Genomic DNA, 6,416 nt, shown 5'->3' on the forward strand with positions numbered 1-6,416 from the left:
TCCGTTCTCAAAGATGGAAGGTAGGATAGTCATAGATAATTTAGGCTGACTTAACATATAGAAATTGAGAGGCTGAGAATTCGGAGGCACTATACACTGCAAAATAGAAGACAAGATAAATGATAGAAAACAAGGTACTGACTTAAAAGTTAATATTTGCAATAGTTAATTTGAACTCTGCTATACCCTACACATATGCAAACAGTAAGAAAAAAAAAACAAAACAAAGCTTGTTAAGTGACAGATTTTCTTCCTAAAATCATCAAACCTAGTTTCTCAGTCAGAACTGTTGTCACATGGCTTGAGGTTTCGAATCATATGATCTGCCTAACTCTGGAGCCCCGAAGATGAGAAACGGATTTAAAGTGGTCTCAGTGTTCCCTATCAGGGTTCTGGAAGTACAAAACAAACAGAATTGGGGAGAGACAAAATGTAAAGAGAATAATGAATGAGGATTTGTATATTTGTAAAGAGATATTCATATTCAAGAAGCACACACACACAAAAACCCAGATGTAAGTGTAAATATTCCCTACCTAGAGAACTTTTAGTAATCTAGAAAAACAAGTATAATAACTCAAAGTAACAAAACTGATTTTTTTTTCTACTATTGGATGATAGACTGACAGTAAACATCTCAGTAGTCTTGATAGAAGTCAAACACAATGGTTAAAAAATAGAAAAAGTGGTAAAAGTCAACAAAAATGACTATTAACTTAGAGATTTATACATAAATATTCAAGTAATGATGAAGCAAGCTCAATGCTATTTTGATTTAAAAAAACATTCAATTGAAGGAAGAAGAGAGAAGCTTTAAAAATAGATCTTGTATGTCGACAAACAGCAGTTTGTTTCAGGAGTAACATTTGCACATCAAGTTTCCAAGCACAGCATCAAGAGAGAATACATATATCCCCACCTTTCCAACAAAAGCCCAAAATACAGTCTAAATGGGATTGACTGAGATGACAAGCTCATGGTGGACAATCACTGTTACAGGAAAACTGCCTGCATTGATTTGCTGAATATCATCTATCATTTTATCCCAGAACTGGAGGTGGGACCTGTCTCTCCCAGCACTCCTGGATAGTAAACAGAAATCAGCATTCTGAGGAAAAAGCTAAATGGAAAGTGATATTGAGGACACAAAAAGTGTAAACAGCATGCTCACAACTTGTTTCCTCTAAAATATTGAATATTTCCATACTTTAAACCCTTTCATATATTTTTTAAATTAAAGTTTATTGGGGTGGCAATGGTCCATAAGGTTACATAGCTTTCAAGTGTACATTTCTATAATACATCATCTATATATCACATTGTGAGTTCACCACCCAGAGTCAGTTCTCCTTCCATCACCATATATTAATATTTGATCCCCTTTACCCTCATCCTTTCATATTTTTAATGCTTTCATAAATTGATTTTTATAAATCTTAAAAAGTTCCAAATTACACATAAATGGAAGAAGTGGAATAATGAAAAATAATCTGTCAAAAATAATTTAACAGTAAGTATAACTATATAGGCAATGTAGAGATAGCAGTATACTCAAGACCGGTCATTCTACAGGCTCTGAAAACTGAGAAGTTATCTCTGCAACAAACAAACAAACAAACAAACATACATACAAACAAACAAACAAACAAACAAAAAAACCACTATCATGACTAATTTTCAATCAGATTCTACATTTCTGGGTGGGTGGTAAATTTTTTGAGAATATTCAAATTAGTTACCATCTTTGCATGTATACATATATGTATATATATTGAATTGAACATATGTATGTAAAATGTGTGAAATATTTCTAGGGAAATTACAGTGTGTTTCTTCTTAGTTCTAGGGATGATAAGTTTTAATTTTAATTTAACATCTAGCTATCTATCATCTATCTATCTATCTATCTATGATAAAAAATACATTATGTATTATGCAGGCACATCAAAGTGTTCCAAGATGTTACAAAATAGTGGTTCTAAGCAAAACTCTGGAGTTCAAATGCTTGGGGTAGAAACCCAATTTTACCGGTTCTTATCCATGTGACTATCAATTTTCTTATCTTTCTTTATACAGGGTATGAGAGTCTAAGGATGTGTAGAGATGTGTACTTGTAACTTTTCATAATTTATAGCCAAACTTGCCCTTCATGGGAATTTGATCTAACCAAAATAAATATCGCCCGTCTATCTGGAATCAGTCAAGATGGTCAACAACAACCAGCATTTACAGCACCCCTCCCCCCATTACATTAACTGCATACGTTATAATAGAATCGAATGAGATCAACAATAAATTCAGACTCTTTTCCTGAGATGGGTTCAGGGATGTATACAATAGATTGAATTTATCAAGAGTGACCCCAGATTACTGTTTATACTCAACGTCCGGTTATTCTCAAAACACTTGATTTAATTTCAAGACAAATACTTTGCTAAATTCTATTCCTTCTTGGCCTTATTTATTATAAAATTATGAGACTCAATATAAACAGTGCTCATTCTTTAACAGCTATTTAATATTAAGATCTTTTCAAATTTTCTTCTTTGTAACAAAATTATTATTTAATCTTCACACTATTTTAACCTTGACATAGAACTGAACCGCCATATTGTTCAGAAATAACCCGAGCAATGTAAGAACTGCCTTCTTATACTTTTATTCTTGTCTAAGTATGCTAAGGTGAGAACTACCTAAAGTAACAGTTGTAGTAATAGTAGCCCCAAACTTTAAGATTTGATTTATAAATCAAGCATTAATAGTGATAACACTTAAATTAGTTTTAACACATATTTAAATAGGCTCTTTATTGGTCAATTTTTTTTTTAATGTATGTATGCCTAGTCAGGAGAACTTAACTCATAGCTCAGTTGTTCAGAACATGAGTTGTGGAATCAGACTTGCTGGCTGTTGTAACTCGGCTCTACAACATAGTACCTGTGTGATTTGGGACCAAATTATACAAGCTGTTGGAGTCTTTGTTTCTGTATCTGTAAATGGGGATAATAAAACCTAGCTTAGGGATTTGTAAAGATCGAGCTAGATAGTGTGTCAATGTTCAGCACAGAATTATTAATACATGTTTGATATTATCATTATTATGCTTAAATTTTGACAAGAAAAATGAACAGTAAAAATTAGTTTACCAGCTAAATCTGCTAGATGAGCAAAGAAACAAACTATTCCTGGTTATTAAATGATTGCTGCATGCAAAATTCATGCATATCATCAAAGGTATTACTGAAGAATTTTAAGAAAATAGTTTTTTAAGGAATTTTATGAGAGCCATAATTCTTCATTGTCACCTCCATATTTCTGGAATTCCCTCCTCACATATTCATCATTATCTTTTTAGGATCTCACCAAATCACTAGGAAATTTCATATATATTTTCTCAGGTGACAACCTGAATCCAATAATCATCAGAATATAATTAGTAAATTGTGTTTCTTACTTCTGATACATATTTTATTTGGTTCCTACCTATGCACATAACATTCATTCTTCAAAGTTTATCTCAAATGAAAAACATTTCAGTGCTTTGTGTGATTCATAGATACAGATAGCCTTTGTCTCTTTATGAAGTTGTACTGTTTTGGAGTTATGCTGCATATAAGCTCAGTTAATTATAATTTTATATATATTGTTTATTCTCTCCACACTGCTTTCTAAGTGCTCTTACTGTAGGATTGTATCCATAATCCCTCTGGTGTTTGAATAATGATATTGAACATATGAGGAGCACAATATTGTTCAAGATTATTGTGATTTTGCAGCTTTTTATTGAAACGTACTCTCTGCTTACATTTTTTTGGAACAGCATTGAGGTAAGGAGATTATCTCTGAATCAAAAAGGCTAGGCTGAACAAATAAATATGTAAACAAACAAGCAAACTAAATCCAGAACTTGGTGGCTAATCGCAATGTTATTTCTCATGATTCTATGGGAAAATGGAGAGTTTATTGACATAAATAGTTCTTGCAGCTAGTCTAGATTTCCAAAAGAGAGCATCTTTATATGGTTTTATATCTTAGTTATTAATTCTCTTGGTATTCTGACTTACCACTTAGAAACATTAGCCAGCGTTGGTTTAGCAGATGCTGACTTGTGCATCACTAATAATAATAATATCATAACTGTTTTCAGGGTATAAAAATACCCAAATTCCTAGAGGCAACTTGGAAATACCTCTTTTTTTTAAAGATTTTATTGGGGAATTGGGGGAGGGGAACAGTGTTTGGGAATTGGAGAAGGGGACCAGCCAAGTGGTTGTTCTTCAATCTTCGTTGTGGAGGGCGCCAGTCAACATCTGGCTTCCTCACAGCAGCTCGTGACCTCTAAGCTCGAGGTGCTGTGTTACAGTCTTAGTTGCAGGTGGGCGCAGCCACCATCCCATGCGGGAGTTGAACCAGCAGCCTTGTTGTTAAGAGCACATGCTCTATCCACTGAGCCAACTGAGCAGCAGCTCAGCTCAAGGTATTAAGTTCAGTCTTAGTTGCAGGTGGGCATAGCCCACCATCGAACAGGAAATCTTGTTGTTACACCAGCTGAGCCATCCTGCTACCTATTGGCAGCTCAGTGACAGCTCAGCTCAGGCGCAGCATCACTGGCCCATGTGGGAATCGAACCGGCAGCCCTGCTGCTCAGAACTCGCACTCTTAAGCCACCTCTTAACCAACTGAGCCACTCTGCCAGCACTGGAAATACCTCTTCATAGATTAACAAGATAAAGGACTTTATCCATCAGAATTTGCCAGAGTGTGGTAGTGGCAAGGTGATTGAAGGTAGAGATATATAGTCATCATAGTGTAGGTAAATACAGTGGCAAGGAGAAGATAATTTTATCTCATGAACAACATGTCCATAAAGAGACAACACTGATGACAGTGGAGGGGAGGATTGGAGATTTTTGCTCCTATTATGAGTGGGAAGCATTGGTAAGAAGAAATGTATCTAAAGTGGATTTGAAGTTTTTGTTTAATACATTGTGTAAATCTCCTTTATATTTTCCAATGAGAAGACCTATACTATAGATACATTTTTCTTCAAGGCTTCTGGAGTCCAATTTGAATGTGTGAAATATTTATTTTTGAAAATCCTCTTTTTAAAAAATTTTATTAAATTTATTGGGGTGACAGTCATTAATAAGATTATATTAAAGTTTCAAGTGTACAGTTCTATAATACATCATCTGTGTATTGCATTGTGTCTTCACCACCCAAAGTCGAGTCTCTTTCTGTCACCATAGATTTGACCCCATTTACCCTCTTTTGTCTCCCCCCATACCCCATTCCCCTCTGGTAACTATACTGTTGTCTGTGTCTATGAGTTTTTGTTTGTTTGTTTATCTGTTCATTTGTTGCTTTCTGTTTTATATCCCACATGAGTGAAATCACAGTTCTTGTTTCCTTTTCCATCTGACTTATTTAGCTTAGCATTATACGCTCACAATCTAACTATGTTGTTGCAAATGGCCGTATTTCATCTTTTCTTATGGCTGAATAGTATTCCATTGTATATATATATATATATATATATATATATATATATATATATATATATATATATATTGAAAATCTTGATGGACAGAAACATGTTTTAAGATGAACTAACTGGATTTGAGTTATAATAAGAGATATATGTTTCATTTCATATTTGAAGAGAGCTCACTTTATTTCTATGAGCAATTGGGCAGATTCTCACTTATTTGAGTAAAGTACTTCCTTACTCTGAAAAAGCAAACAAAAGGCCTTTATGCCATACCATAATAGAAGTTTAATATGCACACATTATATAAATTACCTATTAGCATAATGATGCTGAAATAAAAATCAATTTAAGATGTATTTAAACAAATTCTATAGAAATGGCTATCAGAAACAAAAAGAGAGAATTAAACATTAGCCTTCAGAATGTAAAAGACCTATTGAGACTAATTTGTGTTTATTGTTATCTATGTGATGTGAAAATCATAGTAAAAATGGAAGGTGGATAGTTAATTATTCATATATTTAGAGCAAATTAGGCTGCCTAAATATGTTACTAAACACAGCAGACTGAAGGAGACAGGAAACTACAGAGAATAAATACGATTTTTTTGTTGGTTGGTTTAGGGGAAATGATTTTATGTTAACTCAATAGTGTAAGATATGGAGCACAATATAGAATATTCTTTCTGGTATTTTTTTTATTTTAAAGAAAAAAAAGAGCATAGATTCTTTATCTTCATTAGCTGAGTTGAAAGCACATCAAGTAAAATTAGATGTAGATATATGCAGATGTTACACTTAGAGCATGCTAATTGGCTTTTGGGCACATAAATGTCCTTTTGAAATGGATTGCCTGTTGGTATTAAGGTTTTAGATCTGTAATGGATGGCCGCCAGATAACTGCACACTTAGAGGCTAAGGAGGGC

Source organism: Hipposideros armiger, unplaced genomic scaffold (genome assembly GCF_001890085.2).
Source record: "Hipposideros armiger isolate ML-2016 unplaced genomic scaffold, ASM189008v1 scaffold_442, whole genome shotgun sequence".
NCBI lineage: Eukaryota > Metazoa > Chordata > Mammalia > Chiroptera > Hipposideridae > Hipposideros > Hipposideros armiger.